This window comes from Triticum aestivum, chromosome 3A, assembly GCF_018294505.1.
Source record: "Triticum aestivum cultivar Chinese Spring chromosome 3A, IWGSC CS RefSeq v2.1, whole genome shotgun sequence".
NCBI lineage: Eukaryota > Viridiplantae > Streptophyta > Magnoliopsida > Poales > Poaceae > Triticum > Triticum aestivum.
This window is the reverse complement of record NC_057800.1, coordinates 487,785,165-487,798,047: the sequence shown is the minus strand read 5'-3', so window position 1 is coordinate 487,798,047 and position 12,883 is coordinate 487,785,165. Positions and strand designations below refer to the sequence as shown.

At 37.3% G+C, this 12,883-nt stretch overlaps 1 long non-coding RNA gene across 3 annotated transcripts; it reads left to right on the top strand.

Moving 5' to 3' along the window:
• Positions 1-4,069: 4,069 nt before the first annotated feature.
• Positions 4,070-8,268, top strand: LOC123061776 (uncharacterized). Of its 3 annotated transcripts, none has more exons than XR_006429275.1 (3): positions 4,070-4,409; positions 5,190-5,860; positions 5,937-8,268. It is a non-coding gene; the product is annotated as an uncharacterized lncRNA (long non-coding RNA). The 3 variants fall into 3 exon arrangements; XR_006429276.1 differs by having other exon boundaries at positions 4,070-4,984; XR_006429274.1 differs by having other exon boundaries at positions 4,070-5,860.
• The last annotated feature ends 4,615 nt before the right edge of the window (positions 8,269-12,883 follow it).

Sequence of the window (12,883 nt, the reverse complement as noted above, 5' to 3'; positions counted from 1 at the left end):
AGATGCCCTTAGACATGGGCCAACGAAGCCCACTCAACGACAGGCCTGCAAAAAAGTCTCCAGAGTAGCGGCCCATTAGGACAGGTAGCCCAGTCGCAGTAAATCCGTGCTGAAACAATGATCTGACGGCCAGAAACGATTCAAACGCGAAATCCGATGGCCAAAATCACTAAGGGCGTGAGAGAGCTCGGATTAGGCTCGGTTATACTGTCCTAAATTTATTTTTGTTAGATCCGTTGATGAAGAAAACAACACATTTCACGATATGATGATTGGTACTTCCAGTTTTGTTGTACTCTCTCATTTGCCTTTGTGGGAACGACACTGCTCTATTGCTTGCTTATTTAAGATCATGGTAATCATTTTTTTCTAGCCTATGTGTATTCTAATTTTCTTCCCTTTATTTTTGGTGGGATAGTTGGAATACTATGACTAGATATACAATGGTAATGTTATGAGTGTTAGGCCCTTCCATGATTTCTGTGTAGCATGTCTAGACTATCAGCGTTAATTTGAGCCTCTTACTAAATGGAGGGGCTCTGATTTTGTAATAAAAAGAAATGGAACATATTTAACTGGGAAGCGAACTCAACAAGACAAAATAGTATAATCCTTCCCCTTTCAGATTATTCCTATTTGCTTATGCATGTCGTTGTACAGATTGTTTGACTTCTCGAAGAAATGAAGCTGCATATCCCCAACCTCAACTGTTGTGTCACCATTGAGGACATCTAGCTGCTTGTTGTTCTTTAGTTACTGTTGCTCTCAAGATTAATGTGTTAGATATTCTTAGGATAGAAATTTTATGGAATTTAATGATCATTTATTTAAACAAATATACGTGATATTTCCTGTAAAAGGTTGCCTTCCAAATTATGGCCTGTTATTAAAGGGGAGTTACTAGGTCGTTTCCACCACCTCAATCGATTCTAACCTCCTCTGTTTTTTATTTTTAACCTTGCAGCGATTCCTGACTCCCACCGATTTGTCTAGGAACAGATGCCCATCCTCCCATGTCCGGTTTTTAGTTTGTTATGGAATACTCCCTCTGTTGTTAAATATAGAGTGTATAGTTTTTGGCATAGAAATTAAAGAACGCATGTGAAGAAAAAATTTCACAAGTTTTGGCCGAGACTACACCTGAACAATTGACATGAGAAAATAGAGGAGCTTGCCCTATGTAAGAAAATGTAATTAAATCCCTTTAAAAGTTATCCAAACGAGTGGTGCAAGGTAATACACCTTATATTTCGAAAAAATTCTCAAAAATCTATACACCTTATATCAAGAAACGGATGGAGTATTAACTATTATCTGTACTCCTAAAGGGGAGTTTGCGGCGGTGATGGTATGGTTTGATTTCGTTCGTTTCCATTGATATTTTCCAAACATAACCCATCTCCGCCTTTGGTCTTTCCTACCGATTTCCTGCCAAAACGAACGCCTGGAAAATCAGCCCACACTACCAAAATTATTTCCCCTAGCTTCTCCTAATCGTTCTGGAGCGGCGACACACAGTGGTGAGGGCGAGCTATGTAGGTCAGCGCCTCCTCTCATCTCTCTGACCGGGATGCCCTGGCCTCTCATTTCTCTCTGTGCAAGTGATGGCAGCGGGGGATCCGGAGAACGCTGGGCGGTGGCGGACGGGAATGGGGACCAGTGGCGGCAGGGAATAAGATCTGGTCGCGGTCTACTCGTCTCTCTCTCTCTCTATCTGATCTTAGTCTTCTTCAAGGTGTCAGACAGAACTGAAGAAGATGATGGTGCCATCAGAGACTTTATGATGCAAACGAATCATCTCTGTAACTTTGTGATAAAATATCAACTTTACAATATAGTTGGTTTCCTATCGATAAATCACGAGTGAACGCGGTGCCACGCGAGGATGTAATCCTGCCGGCCAGTTCCCTCGTGATTCGTGCAGTTTTAATACACAAAACGCGTATACTAATATCTTGTCACCGTATCCAGGTAGTATAGTTTTTCCTATTCGCTCTGAGCGCATTAAGTTTTTGTCAGGCTGAATGGGTAACTACAACACGCTCCCTGCCGCTTTGTGCAGATCAGCACGCATTGAGTTACTGTCCATTTATGTGCTACCAGCTTCAGGCAAGAGGGAAAAATATTAGATGCTACCACACATTACATGCTATCATGCTACCATTTTTCAAAAACGTGTTTAAATGTTTCACAAAATTCTGACAAAATTTGTGAGTGTTCAAAAGGCATGTGTCTACAGTCTGTAAAAAGTTCAAATCAAAATTCTAAACACACATCGAGAAACAAAAAAGACAAATTCAGTATGAATAGTGCCATAAAAAGACAAAAGACAGAATGTCATTATTTACATTCTGATTTGTCCTTTTTGTTTCCCTATGTGTATTTTGAATTTTTGAGTTGAACTTTTTACAAGTTGTCAACTTATGTCTTATGAACACTCATAATTATTTTTAGAATTTTTTGAAACAGCTAAATATGTTTTTTGAAAAATTGTATCATGGGAGCACCTAAATGTGTGGGAGCATAGGAGATGGACAGGAGTGGTAGTTGTGAAAATAATCCAAATTAATATGCCAGTGACTAGACGTATGCTGGCCTTTCGGCAGCAATGATGATGTCTGGCCTACATCCCGTTTGCCATTGATCCCACCATAATGATGTTGATAATGGCTCATTATCACAACCCACCCTAGCAGATTTACTCACGTTCATGCTAATTTGCTAGTATTATTTGCATAATTATCAAGTACCTTTAGTATAGTAATGAAGACCACAACCCAGCTGCCCCTAAATGTAATACTAGTTTCTTGCAATCCAATTTTTAAAGCTTGGCATATATAGATGTTTGTGTTAACATTTTCTATTTCAAGTAAGGTTATATCTCCTCCTCAATAAGACTAGTAACTAAATTGTCTTAGGCCCCTAACATCATGTATATGACGTTTAAAAAATGAAAACATCACATATATGCCGAACCCTACCATCTCCACTAGGGGAGGCATTATTACAATCCCAACAAGTACTATGAAGAACTTAAAAAAAGACCTACTATGAACTACGGTTGACCAAAGAAGAAAAAATGAGTGTTAACCCCACACGGTTTAATTACCAACATTCAAGGTGTATAGGGAAACCACTGGCGCAACACCTCACATTGATCTCTCAAGTATGTATCGGCTTTATTTAAGATGCCCAACCACCAGCCCATATACATGTATTTGCTGAATTAACCTAGCATAGCGTTGGCGTATTCATTTAGTCGCTATATAAAGTGCTAATCACATAGCATGCATGGACTGCTTAGATTACATCCTCGCGCAGCACCATGTCCCAAAAATTCGCGTCCGTTTTCTATGCAATATAAACTTGACATCTTCGTCTTTTTTTGTTTATATACAAAGGATGGTGACTATGATATTGTCAATGGTGGTCTGACCTATGACCCATTTGACATTGGTTAGCTACATTGTAATCTTACTTTATATGAATTCTTGTCAGGCTTGTAAACAACTACAATGATATTACACATCACTTTCTTTACTACATTTATGTGCATTTGGATCTCGCCAAGGCTAAGGTACTGTGATTCAAGCTTCTCTTTCTAGGATTTTATTTTGCACAAACTGTAGATATCTATGATTTCTGAAGATGCTTTCATTTCTTTGGATCTTTTATTGTTGGTAGAAATCTGCGTCGCAGCGCCAACTAATGCATCAACTTGGAATCAAGTTCCACCCTCTAAGAGCATCTCCAGCCGTTGGCCCCCCAGGAGGGGCTAAAAATCGCCCCCTGGGGGTGCACCGGCGCTAAACCACGCATTGGGGGCGTGATGCCCTCCAGTCGCGGCGCCCACATTTTTTTGAAAAAGTCAAATACGACACAAACACGGTTCAAATTTAACGCAAACATCAGCGAGTTCGTTCTAATTTAAATATATCTCTATTATTAAAGAAGAATCCAACGTCGTGATGGTTCAACCTCTTTCCCTCCATCGCCTCTTTCGATCCCCCTCCACTCCTATACGTGAAAAAAGGATCTCCTCGCAGGAAAGAAAAGAAAAAACCAGCCCACGTACGCACGTCGTCCCGCGACCACCCGCGTGCTTCCGTCCCCCCACCAACGATCTAGGTGGCGTACCGCCCTATCCAACCGCACCACCCTACGCTATGTCGTCGCTCCGCCGCACTTCATCTTTGTCAAGCCGTCGGGAGATGGGAAGCGGGCCCATTCTCTGTTGATGAGGTTATACCGGAGGTTGCACAGCAGTTCGGGAGGTCAAGGTTAACCATAGCCCAAGATCCCGGGCGACGAACGGGTGACCGGTCGGTGTGATGTCCATGTTCCCGTCGGCGAAGCCCCTCTGCGTGGTTGTCTTATGTGACTCCTCTGCAAGGTCACCTCCAACACAGGTAAGCTCCCCAATCCCCACTCCGCCTCTTCTTATCTTCGCCAGGAACGCGGCGACCCGGCTCATCCGTCGTTGGCCAGCGACAGAGGTGTTCGACGAGTTCATCCGGAGACTGCGCATGGAGCACCACAATGTCTCCACCCTGTTGTTGCTCAACAACGACCTCGAGAGTCGATATGACCGGCTGGGGGTTTCCCGCTTTCCGTTGAGACCTTCCGCGACTCAGTCCACAGCGCCGCCTGCTTTGGCCTGATCGGGAATTTGGGATAGAAGACGTACAACCACCCATAAGTTTCTCTTCCTTCTCCTCTCTTAACTTTTTGTAATATCCCAAATCGTCTATTTCATCATCACCAAGATACAGCCATACATGAGAGCTTGCGAATGAGGAATTGGAGATACGAGGAGGAAGCAGGGGGTGAGGTTCAGAGAACGAGGGAGAGAGAGTTCAGAGAGTTCAGAGAACGAGGGGTGAGGTTCCCAGGACACACTAGCCAGCTCACAAAGCTCTCTCGCATGGATATTCTGAGCCAGGCGACTTATTCCCGCTGACACGGGCGTAGGTGTGACAATTTTGTACGGTTCTCTTCTCGGTCTGATTCCTAATAGAGAATTCCAGTAAAAAACTCCAGCTTGATTTCTTAATTATGATCTGCACTAATAGTACAGATGCATATTCTCTCAAATTTTATACGGTTCTCTTCTTGGTCTGATTCCTAATACAAAACTTGTGCTGGATCTTGATTTATTGGTTATGACATGCACTATTATTTTTGGTCAGATTCTTCCAGCAACTTCTAATGGAGATGGGATAATAGTTCCAGGGTAAAGAAGAGGTACGAGCATGGACTTCTAATACTTCTCTATAAGTTTGACATTTTTTGACACTTCCTGCAAAAAGAAAGTAAATCTGTCATTTCCTAAACATCGTGAGAGTTTTGCTTGATCTGTAACTGAAATCTGATAGTCTTGTTGTGTTTGTTACGCCATTCTGTATGTGGAATAGTCTTCTTGTTGTGATGAATAGGCGCAGGGGCAGCAATCGGAGGAGAGCAGGGCGGATGGGGTGGAGAACGACGAGGTCACACGGATGGATATAGCAGCACATCAGAGTTAACTTCATATTTCTCGCTGACAAATATTTTGCTTTTGCTTAGTATCCCACATCATGTTAGTGCTGCATCTATCTTATTTGTTTACTGAAACTAGGAGTAGTAGTACATCATAGTTGTTGCTGAAAATACTCCTACGATAGGTGATATTGCTTTGATCATAAATGAACTGCCGTGGAACTATGTAATCTCGACGATTAGATGAAGATGATAAACATTGTCATTGTCTTGGTCGTTTGGATGATTTGGAAGGAGCGATACAACAGAGTTTTGAAGGAAAATCCTCCCGTTTGGATCGCACGTCGAACAAATTAAGTGTGGTGCGCACAACTGGTGTAAGGTAGGGGCCAAATTTCTTGCACACTTGTTTGTTTAACATAACTGCTCTGTTCTTCTCAGCTTATCCCATTTTTCAGAACATGTTCTGGGAGTGTCAAGCATTTATTTTCAAGGTCGACAGTTCCTTGTCGAACGGTGGACCTTTTACCAAGTATGGGGTCGCTTCAGGCAAGAGGAATAAGTTTTCCTTCGCTGCTATCTTGGTCGCAAGCTCCTTTCAGCAAGAACGTAACAACTTGATGTTTGAATGGTTCAAGGCTGATGCTTTGTGCTTTGTATCTCTCTGTCCGACAAGGTTTACAGTTTGTGTTTCGGCAATTACCTTCTTTTCCTATGTAGGTTGTGATGAGGTCGTTCTTTTCTTTTGAGCTTTGTACTCTGAGATTAGATACTATTATTTCTTCTATAATGATCAAATGCACTTCTCTTGCATGGTTTCAAAAAAAAATACCTCCATTTAATATTCTTACAGTTTTAATCATATATGAACTGCTAAGGAACCATACCACCTTTCTGTTTTACTGCTATGTTTGTTTACTAGCTATTTTACTTCAAGTAGTCGATTTATATTTATTTTCTGAAACAAGTAGATTTATATTTATGAGCATGCACTTGCAGTTCAGCAATTCATTCTCCATGAAGAATGACAAAAATGTTGCACCTTAATTAGGTATTGTTTTCTATGTTTAGTTAAGATTTTTTAGCACATCTTTTCCTTGATATTCATATTCATATTTAAGGTCCATACCAGTGCACCACCAACTATTATTTTGACTAACTTTTGTTGGTGTGAACCAATCTCTTTGAATTTTGTCAGATAGTTTTGATCATAAATGAATTGTCGCAGAACTATATAATCTCCATGATTACAATGCCTTGATTTAATATTCTTACAGTTTTAATCATATATGAACTGCTAAGGGACCATATGACCTTTTTGTTTGACTTAAGATTTTTTTACTACTAGCTACTTTACTTGCAGTAGTCAATTTATATTGTGTTTTGAAACAAGTAGATTTTTATTTATCAGCATGCACTTTCAGTTCAGTAAACTGGAGTATGCATTAATTCATTCTCCATGAAGTAATGATGAAAATGTTGCACCTTAATGAGGTATTATTTTCTATTTTTTAGTACGTTTTGTACTACAAGAGGCACTAAACATAGGAATTGTAGTGTAACCGGATCTATACATGATTAAGTATATATACTCAAGTACCTACTGAGTCTCAGTTTTGTTTATTGCACAGACTTTGTGTGCATGCATACATAATTTTTTAGAACAATGACTATGTTGCATGCTGGTGTCCCTATGTTTCTATCCACAAGGCTATATATGTGCCTTATCATCAGAAATAAAATGAGTAATAGGGGCTGAGGAGAATGTACATTCTGTAGCTAGCTGAGCACAATGGATAACAATACATCGTATGTATGGATTCTGAACTATGTAAAGATGAGGAGACAGAGTAATCACATGCCTTTTGTTACTTTGTTGTTCATCTTTAGAATTAGAGAGAGGGAAAGACAGAGTTGCTAGCCCATACTACTTGAGACTGAAGGTCATTTTTCTATATACTACCACATATGATGGCATGTAGTTCTTGTATATACGTATACTTGAGATGTTATGGATAAAGTTGGAGCCATGAATCTAAGCTTAGTTTTCTACTACTTTATTCCTTATTCTTTTTAGGGAACAATAATATAGCATGATGTAGTTCTTGTATATACATATACTTGAGATGTTCTTGAGCGGAGTATCCCTGGTCTTAAAACTTCTTGAGCCCCATAAACAGAAATGGCAAAGTGATAGCGCTAATAAGGTGAATTCAAAGCTAGATTCATGGGGTGGTTGTTGCTTTTTCATTCTGAGTTGTGTTTCGTTTACATTAAACTTTTCCCATTCCCTTCACCCCTGCCGAGACATTGGTTGATGTGAAGCCCAGAACAAATTCAATTGCACAACTATTCACATTAATGAGTGTGGGTTGCAGGGATGTTGCGATTGTCACATGTCCTCCTTGATTTAAGGCGTACCCTTCACATGTAAGCATTTCTTGCAGGAAACAGCAAGAGCTCGCAACTATTCACTAGACTAGGAAGAAATGCATACATAAAAAGGAAGCTATTGCAAGCGCACAGATGAGGATGAGACAGAGAAGTAGCCAAGCATGAGACAGATCGTCATCATACTTTATCTTCTTGTATTTCAGGTGGCACTTAGGTGTGGGGAAATGGACATGGTGATTGCTAGGAAGGGAGTTGAGTGGGAGCAAGACATAGAACTTTGTGAACGAATTTAAATTCTGAAGGGAAAGACATTTTGCAATACAGGGCCGGAAAACTTCAATCTAGGTTGTATATAAACAATCTAGCAACTAATATGCACTTAGTTTATTTTTTACATGTCTCTTTATGGTTCAAATTATGTTTAGTGGGCAAGCATATATCGACCAAGTTATGTTCAGTTCTTATATTATTATTAGATTTTACAACGACTTTGTCCATCTTTTAGTTTTCATCTTCCCAACTCAGTATTCTTTTGCTTCACTCCCTTTGATGAGTGAGTTACCACAATAAATTCAGGTTTGGAAAATACATGAACCTGTCGTTTGAATGGTCTGGTTAATCAAAAATATGAACTTTCATAGAAACATACACCAAGACATGAGCATTAGCTATCCGTACAAAAAGCAAATGACACACATCGTACACGCTAACATATCATGCCATATTGGAGTTTTCTGGAGTGAAGTAGAGTGATGACACTGAAGCTAGAGCAAAGGATTGGTTTGAGATAAAACAGGTTGAAGAAGGAGCAACATTTGTCTTGTTGGTAGGGTATGGTGTCCCGTGGCAACGCACGGGCAGTCAACTAGTAGTAATAGTGGTAATGGGCGCTTATATGTGGGCCGGCCAATAGAAATAGAAAGAGTTACTCGTGAACGGAAGCTCGACTGGGGAAGCTGGCTCCCGGGTTGGTTTTTGCTTTTCTGATTCTGGGAAGCTTCTAGTAGCTTCCAGTCCGGTTTTTCCAGCTGGTTTTATGTGTTTGTTTGGCTGTTTTTTTCTTTTCAGTTTTTCCTTTTCCTTTTCATTTTTATTTGTATTCTTCTTAAACATAGTTTTCCAAATTCTTGAAATTTTTCAAATTTCATGAGCTTTTCATATTTGTGAAGTAAACTTGCAAACTAGTGAAAATTTCCAGTTGATGAACTTTTTTAAATCCATGAACTTTTTTGAATATGTGAACTTTTGTTCAAATTTGTGTGTATTAGCTCATGAGTTTTTTTTTTCAAATACACGAACCTTTTTTCAATCTTACTGAACTTTTCCAAAATTTCAAATTCTTTTCAAATTCAAGCGTTTTAGCTCATGAATTTTTTTTCTAATTCATGAACTTTTCTTCAATCTTAATAAGCTTTTTCCAAATTTTGTGATCATTTTAAAATTTCAGAAACCTTATTCAATTTCGTGAAAATTTCAAATTCATAAAATATTTTCAAGCTTGTCAACTTTTTTTTCAAAACCGTGAAGTTCTTACAAATTTGTGAACTTTTGTCAAAATGGATGAAGTTTTTCAAATACACGTTTTTTTACAAATTTCATAGCATTTTTTAAATCTCTCGAATTATTTTTGAACTCTGAACTTTTTTGAATACACAAACCTTTTTGAACTCATGAGCATTTGTTAGTAGATGAAGTTTTTTAAATCCCACGATTTCTTCTGAAGTCATGAACTTTTTCAGTTCGCAAATGTTTATAAGATCCCATAAATATTTTTTGAACTCGTGAACTTTTTCAAATCCAAGAACTTATTTGAAACTCACAAACTTTTTGGAAGTCATCAACTTTTTCATGTTCACGAACTATTTTCAAATCCTCACACTCTTTTTTTTAGCTCCTGAACATTTTCGAGTTTGTGAATTATTTTCAAGTACCATGAATTTATTTTGAACTTGTGAACTTTTCTCAAATCCCTGCACTTTTTCGAAATCCACAAAGAAATTCAAATTCATGAACCTTTTTACAATTCAAATAATGTCAACAATACTAAAAGAAAGCTCACCAATTCAAATATTTGCTCGCGAACTCACCTGAATGAAATAGTCAACTAAAGAAACTGTGAACGAAATAGTTTACCGAACGAAACAATAAACTGAAGAAATTTGAATGAGTGAGAGAAAGAAATGGACTCCTAGCGAACTTGCAAGTCGGAATCGTAGTGAGTGCTGTTGACTGGTGTGTCTGAGTGGGCTTCTGGAAGGCAGCCCACTTGGAATCGTAGCGAGTGCCAAGTCAACTAATGGCCGCTGATGGCGTCGATTAGGAGCACTCCCCATCTTGATGCTTAGCGACACATTATGTGGGAGCAATATCATGCTCTACGCGAAGTGGAAGGAGCTCTTGCTACATGATTTCCCTGCGCGCCACAGTACTAGGCCAGCCCATTCGTTCACTCGCCCGTGGTTGTTTCGCTAGGTCGCTTCGATTTCCTTTCATTTTTCTCTATTTCTTCATTGGTTTTCTTTGATTTATCTTCTTTTTCTTTGGTATACTTTAGTTTCTTTCTTTTCTTCAACCCTTTTTGTTTTTATTCTCTATACTTCGGGTTATTTTTGTTTTTTGGGTTTCTTATTTCTTGGTTTTTAATACTGTTTTATTTTATTTATTTTTTGGTTCGTAGGGTTTTTTCCAACACAAGTCTGCAAATTTTGTATACATTATGAACATTTCTTATACCCGTTTAACATTTTTTTAATACATGATTACAGTTTTAAAAGAATACATGTTTTGATGTCTACAACATCCTTCCGGAAATACTCGTCGCTCGAACGATGTATCTGAACATGTTTGAGTGCTAGATACATCTGTTTGAGCGACATATACTTTTCATAAACATTGTAGATTTTTTGTATGCATACAAACATGTTTTTTATATGTTTACAGATATTTCAATATATGATTAACATTTTCAAAACAAATTTTTTGACGTGTACCATGTTGCATACACCTTGTACAGTTTTTGTATACATCAAGAAAAAAAATTTATACATGTTTAACATTGCTAAATACATGATTATTATTTTTCTAAAATACATTATTTGATGCTTATATTTTTCATACGCATTGTATGCTTATGATACATAAATTTTTTATACATATTCTCTTAATAGATGGTTAACATATTTTTAAAATGCATGTTCTGATGTATATCTTTTTCATATGCTTTGTAGATTTTTACATACACACATGATTTCTTCTGAAGTCATGGACTTTTTCAGTTCGCAAATGTTTATAAGACCCCATGAATATTTTTTGAACTCGTGAACTTTTTCAAATCCAAGAACTTATTTCAAATCTCGCAAACTTTTTGGAAGTCGTCAACTTTTTCATGTTCACGAACTATTTTCAAATCCATACACTCTTTTTTTAACTCATGAACATTTCCGAGTTCGTGAATTATTTTCAAGTACCATGAATTTATTTTGAACTTGTGAACTTTTCTCAAATCCCTGCACTTATTCGAAATCCACAAAGAAATTCAAATTCATGAACCTTTTTACAATTCAAATAATGTCGACAATACTAAAATAAAGCTCACCAATTCAAAAATTTGTTCCCGAACTCACCTGAATGAAATAGTCGACTGTGAACGAAATAGTTTACCGAACGAAACAATAAACTAAAGAAATTTGAATGAGTGAGAGAAAGAAATGGATTCCTAGCGAACTTGCAAGTCGGAATCGTAGTGAGTGTTGTTGATTGTTGTGTCCAAGTGGGCTTCTGGAAGGCAGCCCAGTTGAAATCATAGCGAGTGCCAAGTCAACTAATCGCCGCTGATGGCGTCGATTAGGAGCACTCACCATCTTGACGCTTAGCGACACATTACATGGGAGCAATATCATGCTCTACGCGAGGTGGAAGTAGCTCTTGCTACATGATTTCCCTGCGCGCCACAGTACTAGGCCAGCCCATTCCTTCACTCGCCCGTGGTTGTTTCGCTGGGTCGCTTCGATTTCCTTTCATTTTTTTTCTATTTCTTCATTGGTTTTCTTTGATTTATCTTCTTTTTCTTTCGTATACTTTAGTTTCTTTCTTTTCTTCAATCCTTTTTGTTTTTATTTGCTATTCTTCGGGTTATTTTTGTTTTTTGGGTTTTCCTATTTCTTGGTTTTTAATACTATTTTTTTGGTTCGTAGGGTTTTTTCCAACACAAGTCTGCAAATTTTGTATACATTATGAACATTTTTTATACCCGTTTAACATTTTTTTAATACATGATTACAGTTTTAAAAAAAGACATGTTTTGATGTCTACAACATCCTTCCGGAAATACTCATCGCTCAAACGATGTATCTATATGTATTTGAGTGCTAGATACATCCGTTTGAGCGACATATACTTTTCATAAAGATTGTAGATTTTTTATATGCATAAAAACATGTTTTTATATGTTTACATCTATTTCAATATATGATTAACATTTTCAAAACAATTTTTTTGATGTGTACCATGTTGCATACACCTTGTACAGTTTTTGTATACATCAAGAAAATGTTTTCATACATGTTAAACATTGCTAAATACATGATTATTATTTTTCTAAAATACATTATTTGATGCTTATATTTTTCATACACATTGTATGCTTTTGGTACATAAATTTTTTATACATATTCTCTTAATAGATGGTTAACATATTTTTAAAATGCATGTTTTGATGAATATCTTTTTCATATGATTTGTACATTTTTTACATACATACATAAGAAATTTATACACATCTAACTTTTTTCCAAGATATTATTAACATTTTTTAAAACATATTTTTTGATGTCTAGTTTTTTTTCATACACCTTGAACATTTTGTTATACACATTTTACGTTTTCATATACATGATTAACATTTTAAAAGAATATGTGTTTTGATTTCTATCTTCTTAAAACAAATTATATATTTTTATATACATATTACATTTTATATACATGTTTAATATTTTTCATATATATAATTAAC